This window comes from Crocuta crocuta, unplaced genomic scaffold (genome assembly GCF_008692635.1).
Source record: "Crocuta crocuta isolate KB4526 unplaced genomic scaffold, BGI_CrCroc_1.0 scaffold213, whole genome shotgun sequence".
In the NCBI taxonomy this organism is placed as follows: Eukaryota; Metazoa; Chordata; class Mammalia; order Carnivora; family Hyaenidae; genus Crocuta; species Crocuta crocuta.
Window position 1 is genome coordinate 5,175,049 of NW_027529442.1, and position 14,812 is coordinate 5,189,860.

General features: G+C 41.2%; 1 protein-coding gene across 4 annotated transcripts in view; it reads left to right on the forward strand.

Moving 5' to 3' along the window:
- Window positions 1-14,812, forward strand: part of LOC144228446 (uncharacterized) — a 402,465-nt gene that overhangs the window by 33,993 nt on the left and 353,660 nt on the right. Inside the window, exon 2 of one of the 4 annotated variants that reach the window (XR_013334199.1) lies at window positions 3,994-4,180. The exons of the other annotated variants lie outside the window; for them this stretch is intronic. The gene's annotated coding sequence lies outside the window, so the exon portion shown is untranslated. Of the gene's footprint in view, window positions 1-3,993; window positions 4,181-14,812 lie in introns of those variants that run through there. 4 annotated transcript variants of the gene reach the window in all.

The following is a 14,812-nucleotide window of genomic DNA, read 5'->3' on the forward strand; positions in this document are numbered from 1 at the left end:
CTGAGTCTAATGACTATTTTCACCAAAGGATGTTGCCAGTGGGACATGGTAAGTCCTTGTTAGAAACAGTCGCTTGCTTTCCATCTTTCTCTGGCATACCTGTTTAGCTATGTTTTAAAAGTACATACAGAACTCAGGGCATTCAGGTTCCAATAGAATTATTTTCTGAGGGGAGGGAGGACATGAGAACAGATTTCAGTCACATTTATTCACTGGAATGCCTTTTAATATGCTCAACAAAGTTCTGAATCATGCAGGCCCTCTGAAATGATTTTAAAATTAAAGAATATTAATGTATTTTTAAGGGTTTGATTTCTTTGCCTAGCTTAACTTGGATTTCTTCTTTTTAACTTAAAATGACAGTGTAAGTTTTTTTTTCTGACCTTTGTAAGTTGCTTTAAATGCCCATGCTCAACCTCACAGTGATTAAGACAAATATGATACAGCCGTAGAGGGAATAAAATGCAGCTGTTTTAAAAAACATGGAACCACAGCAAATCAAAAAGAAGCTTTAGTGTTAACTGAAAAACAATTTTAAATCATGGTATGTACATTATTACTGTGATTATGCATAGTTATATATAGATTACGTACATTATAATTATACATATTATATCATTACAACTAGGGTTTTTTTTTTTAAGCCAAATCTTATAAAAAATATTGTGGAGAAATACACTGAACAGTGATTACTTCTGAGGAATGGGGTCATGACTGCTCCCTTCCCCCCTACCCCCCACCCCGTGCCGGAGCTTATTTTCACTTTTGCCTACATTTCTTAAATAAGCATGTATTACTTTAATGATTAAACATAATTATCCACCACCAGTGTAAAAATGCATATGAGTTCATTATCCATTAATAATTAAATGAGGTAATCACCAGGTGTCAACATCTGGCATGGTGCCGGGTCCAGGCTGTGAGCTCAGTCAAGGTTAGCTTTCATTCTGTACATGATTCAAACTAGTTTCCAACCAGCCAATGGGACACAGGTGTCCTGGAGGCAGCTAATGATGTTCAGTTGTGGTACCACAGACACAAAACCTAGAGTGCAACTTAACAATTTGAAGAGGAGGTAAAAGGAGAAGGAAGAATTTCATCTTTTTAGTGAATCAGTGTTTTATATTCCTCCATTGTAGAAGTGTGTATTTTTTTTAATGTTTTTTATTTATATCTGAGACAGAGAGAGAGAGAGAGAGAGACAGCGTGAGCAGGGGAGGGTCAGAGAGTGAGGGAGACACAGAATCTGAAGCAGGCTCCAGGCTCTGAGCTAGCCGTCAGCACAGAGCCTGATGTGGGGCTCGAACCCATGAACCGTGTGATCATGACCTGAGCCGAAGTCAGACGCTTAACCGACTGAGCCACCCAGGTGCCCCATAGAAGTGCATATTTTTAAAGAATTCAATCCATAATATATTTTTGGGGAATTGCAAATATCATTTGATGACTCCCCTCTCCTACCCCTCTGCCGCACCCAAAAGGGAGATTCTCTTCCAGAAAGGTGAATGGAAAAGTAAACAAACATGTTGCAAGTAGAAAAACACCCTCCCTTGAAGTTTCCATCAAAAACACATTCAATTAGCTATATAGTCTTCATGTAAAATACTGTTTCTGAAACTAGTGAAGACAAGAAGGGCCATTTCTCTGACCAGGGAGCTCATGTGCGTGGACACAAGATACGGAGGGGAATAATGAGGGGGTATGAAATTGTTCAGCACATGGGGCTAATTTCAGGAGAGAGACCAGAGTTAGGACCAGCGCTCCCAGAACTGTGCTTTTTTATCTTGCTACTCAGCTTCCTGACCCTCCTCTTTCCCTAGGGGAAAAAAAATCCCTCAGCCACTTTTAGAACAGCTAAGGAAGTTGTGTAATGAGGGGCAGGAAACGGTGTTGAGTGTAAGACAGGGATTTTCAATATGCCCTAGCCAACCAGAGAATTTAGAAATTCTAGATTTTTTCCCCTGAAGGTATCTAGAAACCCAGAACCCGACAGAACAGAAAACACATTGCAGTGTGCCATTTGAAACCCCATTTGTCCCTATAGATGGATGGGTACCTTCCAGAATGACGGGAAGGATGTAGGCTTACCAGCCCTTTATTCTCACCTGATATATATCTGTCAGGTTCTGGATGGAGGAGAGACGGAGGAAAGGAAGAAACTGGAGAAAAATCTCTGAAAGACTGCCCCAAGACAAAGGAGAATCACGAATCCTTTGTATTTCTAGATTCTGAGTTGAGCAGTTCTTTCTCACCTAAACAAAGTACTTTATTTTCAACTTTGATGTGAGTTGACCTGAAACTTTAGCCCTGGAGCAAATTACAAATATACCCTACCAGAAATTGGCGTTGGTAACAAATTCCTAACCGGAGTCCCATTTTTAGTGAGGTCTGGCTGAACTTCACCCCTGCGATCGGGCTCACTGTAACAATTGAGCTTTCATAGCCTTGCTATTTAAGATTCTTTCTCTCAGACTAAATAAGCAAAAGTGCTCCCAGCCATCCATGGTGGGTATCACAGAGTGACTTACGTATCATGTAACTTAGAATGGAGTGGTTCCATTTCTTCAGGCTTCCTGACTTGAGTTAGCTGCATCTGCTAGTGTTGGAAATGTGTTCTGAAGACACTGTATCATTTGGCCAGGAAAATGGAGGGCCAGATGGCTTCGAAAGAATACTAAATGGCAGAAGGCTCTCCTGGAATGTTAAACTGCTTCTAGAGATCATGCTTCTGTTTCCTAAAGGTAGTGTCCTTTTGGGGGTAAAATTCTGCTATTTTATCCAAGTCAGAGGAAATAAGGTAAACACTTTCAGGATATTTTCTAAAATGAAGACGATGAAAGCTTTTGGAGTAATGACAAATATACTTTTGAATATCTTTGATGGCACAGTGGTTAGGCTGTTTTATCTTTCTGACACATTCTGTTTTATTAGGGAAGGCATAATATTTACTGTTAGCTTTCAGCAATATGTTTCCTATGCTGAAGGAAAATTTCTGAGAACTAGAATGATATCCGTTGCTCATAATTTAGAAACTTAAGTATCAGAGGAGGATTCAGAGAATGAACGGTGAGCTTGACTGTCAGTAGGATTGATAAAATACTGTACCAAAAATTCTTAGAATGAAGCCTGGCACTTTATAACTGCTCAATAATTTAATTACTATAACGATTATGATTAAGCTGTAGACTCAGAAAGTCAACTTAGCTCATATCTCCTCTTGGCTACTTCCCAGGCACCTCAAACATGACATATTCAAAGAGGAATTATTTATTTTTTCCCTCTTGCAGTCTGGCTCCTACCATGGGCCTTTCCATCTTAGTAAGTGACAACCCACATTTGTTCAAGCCAGGGTTCTGGGGAGTCACACCTGATACCTCCCTCTCCCTCACCACTCTATATCCATCCATCACTTAGTCCCATACCTTCCATAGTCTAAACATTTTTAAAATTTATCTACTTATCTCTATCACTTTTGCTAAACCTCTACCCTAAGGTTTACAGCCTCTATACTACTGACATTTGGGGCCAGAAAATTATTTGCTGGGGGAAGCTGTCCTGTACATTGTGGGACTGTTAGTGGCATCCCTATTCTCTGCACCCTGGATGTGAGTGGGAACCCCGACTTTGATACAACTGAAAATGTCTCCAGACATTGCCAAATGTCTCCTGGGGGCACAGTCTCCCCCATTTGAGACCCACTTATCCAACTCAACTTATTACCATCTCCTACATCAGCTCCTACAAAGCCTGCTTACTGTCCCTTACTCCCTTCCCAGTAAGGAGCAGACTCTCTCTCATTTGTCTTGAGCCTCTTTCACAGAGAGGTCACAGAGGTCTTCACAGCACATGGATCTCACCAGCCCCCATCCAGTCGGAACTTTTAACAGTTTCCTTCACACTTAGAACAAATACTTCCAATCACGTCCATCTTCATTGAGTCCTTCCTATTCCTCTCTCCAACCTAATGTTTGCATCTCTCTCACAATGCTCCAGCCACAGTGGGGTTCCCCCAAACACCAAACATCTGTGGCCCTCAGCAGCTTCACGCGTCCTCTCCCTGCCCAGAGAGCACTGCAGCTCGACTTCATACTCCTCCTTGAAAGGACCCCCTCAAACAATCCAGTGAAGAAATGGGCAGAAGATATGAACAGACACTTCTCCAAAGAGGACATCCAGATGGCCAACANTTAATTGTAGTTACGGTTGTATAACTCTACAAATATACCAAACACCATAGAATTGTATGGTATATGAATTGTATCTCAATAAAGCTGCTACAAAAAAAAAGGACCCCCTCTTTCTGTCACAGGACCCCACTTGTTTCCATCCATGCCTTCATCACAATTTGCAACTGTGCATTTTTTGTCTTACTTTAGGTGTCTTAGATGAGGCTATGGGTTTCTTGAAGGCAGGGGCAGGTCTGTTTTATCCCCTACTCAATACCAGCACCATCACAGTATCTTGCATACAACAAGGAAACCACACATATTCGTGGAAGGAAAGGATGATGAATGAATGAAATCAAAGCCAGTTTTGACTGGAAGTTGCTTTCCCCATTCTTCACACTAGGGGGTGCTAAATCAAATAACTTTTTATTTCATTGTATATTGTACAGTATTTGGGCGGTTTGGATACTCCTTTCCCATGATGCCATTTAAAGTTTGTAGCTCAACAAGCTTTTCTTCTCTCTTCATCGCAGTTATCAAGTTCAAAGAGTTGTGTTCATTAAATGAGATACGCCTGTAAAGTGCTTAGCACAACACTGCAAGGCAATCAGAAGTACTCAGTAAGTGTGCTAACTGTCATTTTAACCAATTAAATTATTTTACAATTCAACTCTTATCAAATTTCCCACCAGAATGGTTCCGGGAAGTAGTTTAAAGCAGACAACCATGACTAAGTTTCCCTCAAGCGAATCAATTTCCATGTCTCAGGGTTTTCATAATTTGCACTGAAACCTGTATCTTCCAGCTTTTAACAAAATGTGATCATGTTTAAAATACAAAATGGCTAAGATCTAAAGAATAACATGTTCAATAAAAATATTTGATTGACTTCATTTTAAGTCAATCCTTAGTGTTCTAATTCCTAAATAAATATATCATATGATGAGATACTTATCTGACAATTCAGTCTTGACTCCCATTTAAAATTTTTGAGTGTTTTGAAAGCCTCATAGCCAAGTGAGCAAGGATTTAGCAGCATGTATCACTAGACTGGACTAGCTGCAGGTGAAAGGAATCTTGTTGCCAAGACAGAAGCCTTGTGTCAGAGCTCATATGTTGCTTGATTCTTCTCAGCATATTTTCTAAAGTTTGTTCATTTATTTTGAAAGAGTATATGCATGTGTGAGCAGGAGAGGGGCACAGAGAAAGGGAGGGAGAATGCCAAGCAAGCTCTGCGTTGTCAGCACGGAGCCTTACCCAGGGCTCAATCCCAGGAACCATGAGATCATGACCTGAGCCAAAATCAAGAATCTGACAGTCAACCGACTGAGCCATTCAGGCACTCCCTTCCCAGCGTATTTTAAGTCACAAGCTATTCACAGCCTTCATTTTATCTAGAAGGCCAAAATGCCTGCCAGAATTCTACTAAGGGCATTAAAACCTCTCAGGTAGAAAAAGTATGTGAAAAAATAAAGAGCGCCATTCAGATATCCCTTTATCATGTATATAGTAATGGATATTTTTTTCACACTGCAAAGAATATGGAGCTGCCACATAAAGTTGTAATTTCCCTGTTTTCTGCTGTCCTTGTAGGGTTTCAGAGTGTCCTGATTTATTCGTGCTTCCATGACATGTAATTTTGTGCCTATTTGATCCAATGAAATGGAGTGGTAGTTCTTCAGTCTCAGGAAACACAGGTTACCTTCTTCCCAGGCCTCCTCTCAAGGAGTCACTATAATCTGGAGAAAATTATTCCAAAGGAAAAGATGCTGAGGATAGAAAAGGAGCCCAATAACAAAAAATATGTTTTGCAGATAGTTCTAGAGCCAAGGGAAAAAAAACCTCAGGGACTAGTTCGGGATTTCATGCTTCCTCCAGGTCAGACTAGTTAGCTCTGTTGGTTATGAGTATGCTGCTAGTAAGACCAAGATATTATCCACGTTGAATCCCCACCTGGGCTTGTCAGCTTTGTGAAAGCAAACAATCATCTATGAGTGTAAGCTCCTGCTCACAGGAGGGTTTGGCCAGAGGGTTCAGGAGGAATAATTTCACGTTTGTCAATAAAAGTAGAAATACAGTTCAAAAAGTTTAGCCCTGTAATGATGCAGAGTTCTCTTATTTCTTGATCTAGTATACTGGATATCTAAAGTTGGCCTCTGGAATAGCATCATGGGTGAAGACAAAGGTTAGGTGGGAGAGGGAAAGAATCACTGAGCACGTCAATGTCATGGTTATCACCCTCCCCGTCTTGGTTGTCTTCTGCTTTATCATTGTCAATATCACCATCACCACCACCATCACCGTCATCACCGTTATCATCATCATCATCATCAATACAAACATCATCACTGCTGTCATGTTCTTATATTAAGCCAGGTGCTGGGGTAAGTGCTTTATCTACATTATTTAATCTTTCCAACCATTTCTGGAGTCAGTCTTGGTTGGCCCATTTTATGGTTAACAAAGCCATCAACCTAAGAGACTCCCCAACTCACGCAGGAATACCCAGTTAGTACATTTCAGAGCCCGGATTCAAATCCAGGTCTCTGTGATTCCCATGTTCATGATCTTTGCATCTACACACAGATGTTAACATCAGAGCAATGAGGATGCCAGCTTTTGATCTGCGCTAACCTTATGTTCAAAGCCTGGGTTATCTTTTTCTAACAAAAATTTTATTGTGGGAAAGTCTGAAACTCTTTTGAGGGAAAACTTTACAGTGACCCAGTTTCTTGTGACCTAGATTTTCCCAGTTAGCTTACAGTTGACACCCTTTGAAAAAGTACACTATGAAACATACTTCTGTCCAGCGTCCTAAAGAGTACAGCCTGCTCAGCATATGCCCATGTGCAAATAAAATGGAAGCTGTCTCGTAGACATCAGATGCCCAGCAATGCTGTGGAGATAGATTCTACTCTTCTACCACAAAGACATTGTGAAGAGATGTGCTTAATACTAACAGGAGATGGGGTCGCCGGGTGGCTCAGTCAGTAACCTGTCTGAAGCTCAGATCATGATCTCACGGTTAGTGACATTGAGCCCCACCTCTGGCTCTGTGCTGACAGCGCCAAATCTTTGGATCTTCTTGCCCCTCCCCTGCTCTCTCTCTTTCTCAAATAATAAAAAAAAAGTTTATAAAAATAATAACAGGAGCTGACATTAGTGAGCATTTCTCCATTCTCTTCATCGAATGTCAATTATTTTAAATATTTTATACGTACCCACATGTGCGTGTGTATTATATATATAATTTTTGAGAGTTTACCTATTGTTTTTTATTTTATATGTGGAATCCTAAGGATAAGAATGGTATTTTATCTTTGTAGCCACTGCAGTCTTTTGTACTGAATAACCTCACCAGATGACACTGGCTTTTTACTATAGGAATTACTATAGGAATAGACGATAGGAGCATACCCTAGTTCCCAGTTTGTAAGCTCCACAGTGTCTTCCCTGATTATGCCATATCTGTAGCACACAGCATAGTGCCAGGGATAGAGTATTTAGCTGTATTAACACTGAATTAGTATTAAAGTTTGTTTTGTAACCATTCACTGTATCCTGCACTCTCCTGGACACCCAGCATATACTCAGATATATTCTAGAAATTTCACAGTGGCTGTTGGTGGAAAGAGCGCAGGTTGGAGTATTTGCTGCTTAGCCCCCTGGTAATGGATTTGCACTGATCCATCCACCCACTTCCACTCTGTAACTTGAAATGGGGCTGGCCCTGGAATGGGGCCAATCATAGCAATAACACCTTAGAGCCTGAATAAAAGGAACTGACCCCTCGACGGATCAAAACCATGACCTTCCCCTCCTTAGTTATTGCGGTAGTAATCGAAAAAAGCAGTCTCACTCACGATAACAGAAGGATAAGTTTAGGAGCAAGCGAACACCATCTGGTCAGAAACACTATATTAAAATGCTGGATGCATCCCAAGCTTGCTTTCTAGCACCCCATTAAATTAAGTTGTGTTTCCGAAAGTGAGGTCTGAGCTGCCAGGTGGCATGTAAGGCCACTTTGTGAGGGAAGGTGTTTTTTAATAGCTAAGAAGCTAGACAAGAAAATTCATGGGCTGAGCTAAAAAACAAAAAACCAAAAAAACACACACCCTTTTATATGAGTGCTGATGGAACAAATTTCAGTTCAGTATAGAATGACTCCGAATAGCAAAGTAGATAATAAAAGGAGATGGAAAAGCGGGGCTGTTAGATTTCGGAAAGCCATTTCACAGGCTGGTATCGCAGAAAGACTCAGAACTTTCGGTTCGAAGGTCTGACATGAGTACCCGCTTTGCTACTCAATGTGTTGACCTTGAGCAAATGATAACTTTCCCGAGGCTCACTTTCCCCATCTGGAAACGAGGGATGAATCTCTTAGACTAGCACAGTGGGACCATAAGGACCATGTGACCAGATGTCATGTATATGAAGCGTTTCAAATGTAGATGTTTAACATAGTCACTAAACAAGGATCCCGAGCTACGCTGACAAAGACGGGAAGAGGTTAGTTATGTCGCTTTAAATGATGTTCCATTATCAGGACCACAGTACTGACGGTGAATTATTTATCAGGTTTTTTGGTAAATTCTGCAATTATCTTGCATCAGTACAAGTATATAGCGTTGCATTTTCCTTGTATTTTAAGGAAGTTTATCTGTTTAATGTAAATATTTAAGAATATAGCACAGGATTTTGTGGACTGGGGAAGTCTTTCATTGACTTAGAAGCGGTACATCAGGAAGGCTGAGTTTTGGTTTGCCCTCTGAAGCCCCAAGTCCAAACACGTGTGCCGATCTCAACATTTAAAAATGGAGAAGATGGTAAATGACATGTGTATTTGTGATAAGTTTTTTCTTAATTTTTTAAAAAGGGGACTATTATTTTTCACTTTACTCACTTCATGGCCCAAGGTAAACTAGTTAATGGGAATAACTTGAAAGCTGCCTATTTGGAATTTCAGCTGAAAAAAAAAAATGAAGCTTTTTTCTCCCTTCTTCTCTCCCTCCTTCCTCTCCACAAATATTTATTGAGCTTCCACTTATTTGCTGATACTCTTTGAAAGTTGGGAAATAGGAAGATAACAAAGTTCCAGCGCTCGTGGAGCCTACACTCTAGTGAGGGCAGGAACCATAAACAGGAAAACAAAAAATGTGTAGAGATAAACACTATGAAAAAAAAAATAGGAAAGATCATAGAGTCCAGGGGTGGGCAGGTGCTGGTTAGGGACCAAAGAAGCCTTCCTGCACAAGGGCCATTTCAGTGGAGACTTGAGAGAGAGGAGAGGGTGAACCCATAAAGATCTGAAGGTAGAGCTGTTTCTAGGCAAAGTGCAAGTGCAAAGGCCCTGAAGCAGTAATGTGTGCGGCGTGTCCAAGAGACACGTGGGCTGCCCTTGTGGTAGCTGATGTGTGAGGAAGGGAAAGAATGGCAAGAGCTATGGTTGGAAATAGAGCCAGGGGCCAGAATTAGGGTTTCGTGGGCCGTTTTACAAAGAAGTGATTTAAGTCTTAGGGAAAATAAGCGACTGAGTCTAAAGACATTGCTTCTTCCCCTCTGAAAGCTGCTTCAGATGGTAAAGAGCCTTTCTGGTTTTTTTTTTTTTTTTTTTTTTTTTTTTTTTACCACTGAGAATTTCACTTGACTGTGTAGAGTCATATTACAAACCTGACTCAGTGCTTTTTTTGTGTCTTCCTGATAAAACCTGAAGTTCAAGATGTTAGTTATAATGCATGCTAATGATATTTGATGATGTCTCTCCCTAAACTGTGATCGTATGTATATTTCGAAGGAAATGCAAAAAGAGGTGGTGTGTGGAGAATGAAGGACGTTCTCTTGTAATTCAAAGAACATATGTTACAATAGTCCTTTCAGCTTGTTTTTAAGCCAAATCCAGCATGGTTTGATAAAGGCTGTAATGGGCCTAATTAGGCAAGTTTAAATTCTGTATCTGTGCATGCGTGGAAGCTATGCATATTAGATACATGAAACTACAATACTTTCAGTCAAGTGTTTCTTAATTGTGCAAAGCAGATCCCTGGCAGCAGCCTTCTGCCTTTTAAGTATGTCGTGTGGATCTTCGTGCTACTCAGTCTTTTGTTTTTGAAATCAATACTTCTGAGATTACTGTCTGACACTGATTTCTACTTATGAGCATGAAGAGCTTTTTTTTTCTTTTAGAGTTTTAAACACGCTTCATTTTCTAGCCACACCAATCAAATTCCAGTTTTAAATAGGGCAGAACTAGAATCCGTTTGCTCTGAGAATTGTTCTATGGTTCTGGAGTGACTTAGAAATACTTCCCCACCTGTGAATGGGAATCATTCTACTTGGCCCACCTCCTCAGATGATTGTTTGGTGAGTTGAAAGACAGAGGTTTAGAAGGAAAAGGGTCTATACACGTGCCAGACACTTTTATTCCTGATCTACATTCAGTAGAGGAAGTCCCCTGTTTTAAAAAGCTCTTGGTTGCTGCCAGAAATGCCGAGATCATGGTCTTTAAACATCATAGGAGAAGAGACTTCTTTCTCTTTGCCACAGCGCTGCCACATCAATCTTTTGAAAACAAGTCTTGATCCTGCCACTTCTGTTTTTGAATTCCTCCAATGACTCTCCAGCACATAGGGGCAAAAGCCCAGCTCTCCCTAGTATGGCTGGAAGGGCTCTCGGTGAGCTCTTGCCTGTCCCCACCACGGACACCCTAGCCCCCCCCTAATGAGTACACCGAGTAGCCTTCGCGTAGCTCAGTTCTTTGTTGGGACAGCTCTTGTCCCCTTGGTCATTACTGTGAAAAGGACTGGACTGACACATAAAATGTCTTTCCCAGCTCCATATTCTGCCTCCAACTTAAATCATCCCCCTATTGACCCTGCCAACTCCAAACTATCTGTGCAAGTGGAGAGAGTAATTGATGTTGAACAAATGCCTGTTTTGGCAAATGAGTTTGGAATGTACAGATCTTCCTCGACTTACAATGGGGTTATGTCCTGATAAACCCATCCTAAGTTAAAAATATCCTAAGTCAAAAATGCACCCCCTCTCTCCAAATATATATAGGAATATTATAATATATAGGAATATTATCCACCCATCAAAAAGAAATGAAACCTTGCCGTTTGCAATGATGTAGATGGAGCTAGAATGTGTTACGCTAAGCAAAATAAGTCAAAAAGAAAGGCAAATACCATTTGATTTCACTCACATGTGGCATTTAAGAAACAAAACAGATGAACACATGGGAAGGGGAGGGAAAAAAGAGAGGGAAACAAACCACAAGAGATTCTTAACAATAGAGTACAAACTGAGGGTCGATGGTGGGAGGTGGGTGGGAGATAGGCTACACGGATGATGAGTTAATAAAGAAAGGCACTTGTGATGCACACTGGGTGTTGTATGTAAATGAATAATCACTAAATTCTACTCCTGAAACCAATATTGCACTATACGTTAAATCCATTTAAATCTTTAAAAAATGCTTAAAAATGCATCCCAAATACACCTAACCTACCCAACATCATAGCGTAGCCCAGCCCACCTTAAACATGTTCAGAACACTTACATTAGCCTGTAGTTGGGCTAAGTAATATAATGCAAAGCCTAGTTTGTTGAATATCTCATGGAATTCATTGAATACTGAACTGAACATGACAAACAGCATGGTTGTACGGGTACATAATGGTTGTACGTATATCAGCTGTTGATCCTTGTGAACATAGGGCTGAATGGTAACTGAGGCGGGTTGCTGCTGCCCAAGGTGAATAATCATTTATATTTATCTTCTGTACATCAGGATTTCCAAACGCTTTCCTTTCTAGCTGGTCCTTCCATAGCTTATATCGCCAGTAATGTTTCTGTTCATTCTGCCTCTACACGACAGTTTAAAAGGATCGATGACAGGACATGGGGAAAGCCCTTTGCAAATGAAAATACCTTTGTACACGGGAGGGCTTCTAGTTGCTGCATCATCACTGGGTGTACTTTACCCTTCTGCCAGTTAAACTGTTTCCTAATTGTGATTGGACCAAGGAACTGACTTCTTACCAGTCTACTGACTTCTTAGCACTTCCCACCTTCTTTACAATTTTCCTGGGACAGGAAGGAACCCTTGCATGAACTCTGCTTTCCACAAATCCTATCTCCTTGCTCTATGTCTTGCTGGTCAGGGCATACCAAAAGTGTGGCCCTCAACAGAGATAAAACTTGAGACTCCTGTTTCTCACAGGGTTGGGTTCAAATCCCCACATGTCACATACCAGTGGGTGATCATAAGAGTGTCACTTAACCTCATTGAGCTTTGAGCACCTCATCTGTAAATTGGGGCTAGTAAGGGTGCCCTCCCTCCTTGTATCAGAAGAAGTAATACAGGGAAAGCTGATGAGAATCAAATAAAAAGCAAGGATTTAATGTAGGCAATACACATAGCATGAATAAGCAGTGAATGCTGTCCACCATCATATTATCATTATTTATCACTATCATTAACAAACTTTAGGGCCATCTGAAGGTTAGCTAGCTATAAATTCAACTCTTAGTATCCTACTAAAAGATTATTTAAGATACAAGTGAATGAAAGCATGGTTGGTCTGGGTAAGTTTGTTTCCAGATCAATTTATTATTATTATTTTTTTTCTGTTTTATTTATTTCTAGGAGAGAGAGAGACAGCATGAGCAGAGGAGGGTCAGAGAGAGAGGGAGTCACAGACTGAAACAGGCTCCAGGCTCTGAGCTGGCAGTCAGCACAGAGCCCTACGCGGGGCTCGAAGCCACGAACCGCGAGATCATGACCTAAGCGAAAGTCGGACGCTTAACCGACTAAGCCACCCAGGCACCCCTCAATTTATTATTTTTAATAGAACACTTCATATACATTGATACTGTAACTAACCTTTATCACAAATATCTGTTGTGAAGCTTCACCCAGCTGATTGGGACCCATCAGAGTGTTAAGATACCAAGTTCATACAGGTGCACTGATCTAGTACTTTGTCCTGCGATCACTGTAATGGCTACAAAGTACCTGCTTCATGACTTACAACCCACATTCCCAGGCATGAAAAAACACTGGCGTCCACTAGTAATAGTTAACAAATAAGAGCAACTGTCCTCTACCGGTGGCTACTGCATTCCAGATTTTTTGGCTGCATTTCTGTGAACTGTCTCATTTAATCCTGTGGAAATCTACTGAGGTGAGTCCTTGTACTCTAGTACAGTTAGGAAGAGTGAGGCAGGGGACAAGGAAGTGAACTGTCCATGGTCATACTTCAAGGATACAGGAAAGCTAATATTTGAACCCAAGTAGTCTAATTCTGGAGCCGATGCTCAACCTATAGCCTATGTTTGATTTCCCACATTTTCCCCCTCTTTTTCTTACTAGTTGAAGAACCTCAGAAGATGCTATAATGACAGGAACTCATACTCCTTGAGCACATATTTTTGTTGCTGTTGTTGCACCCTTTCTCCTTTTACATTTCTAAAAGTCCTGGGAGAGAGGAAAGAAGCTCACAGATAAGGAAACAGAGGCTGTGAGAGGCTACATAATCTAAAGTCGTATAGCCACAAAGAGATCTCTGGGGCCATATCCAAGCACATCCGATTTTCTGATGCAGTCATCCTCAAGCATCCAATATTACAAGACCTTGAATTAGATGATGTGGGCTGTGCAAAGATACATTGCAAAGACTTTATACCCTGTGACTAGAAAGTACATGGCCACAGCCTATCCTAAACATGTTGACCCCACAAACACTAAAATGAAAATATTTTCTTCTGAAACACAAAAGGATAGCATTTTCAAAGTCAAGGTTTAGAAGCCATGCTGCCTTTTGTAAGCTTCCCCAAGTGCTGCACAGATCTCTTCATGGTTTTCTTGTAGGAAATGTTCCCGACACTGGCATCCTATCGCATGACAAGAAGACAACAGTGGTTAAAAGGGGCTTTCCCAAATGGGACTCCGAGATGCTGCGGAGATGTTTTCAGGGTCTAAAATAGTCACTTCCATCCAAAGTCCTACAAGGTAATTATAGCTTTGTCATTATTCCTAGCCTGGCGGTGGTCCAGAACTCCACTGTCATTACCACTGCTGCCTAACTCCGATGTGATGGAGCCCTTCCATTACGGATCTCAGGACCAGCTGGGCATTCTGAGCTTGTTGTGCCTTCCAGAGATCTCCTAAACATTCCTGAATGTCATGGCTTTGGCAGGTCTTGAGGGAGGTGAATGAAGGAATCAGCAGTTGAAAGACAATAGATAGAGCGGATGGAACGTGTTTCTTAGTCTGTGAAGTGTGCTCTAATTTTTTCTCCAGGTTTGGGCATGTATTTATAGGCTGTTAGAAGGAGTGGAGGGTGTTAGGTAGACCGGCTTTTCTCTTGAGGCAGAAAAGAAAAACATCCTTCCCCACCCCATTTCTTTTTAAGGCCACAGTTGAAGTCATGCTCACCTTCCACTATGAGGCACGTTGATGTTTTTCTAATTGTCTGGAGTCAGGTCTGCCACACTTCCTTGACTACACTTCTCCTTCCTGTCGGGGACAGGTTCCTGGGGTCAGGCACGCAGCAGGCTCCAGCCCAGTGCGTCAACTCGGAATTCAGGAGCCACAGTGTCGTCCAAATATGGAGGCGCAGGGCCCAGGCTTCTGAACTGGG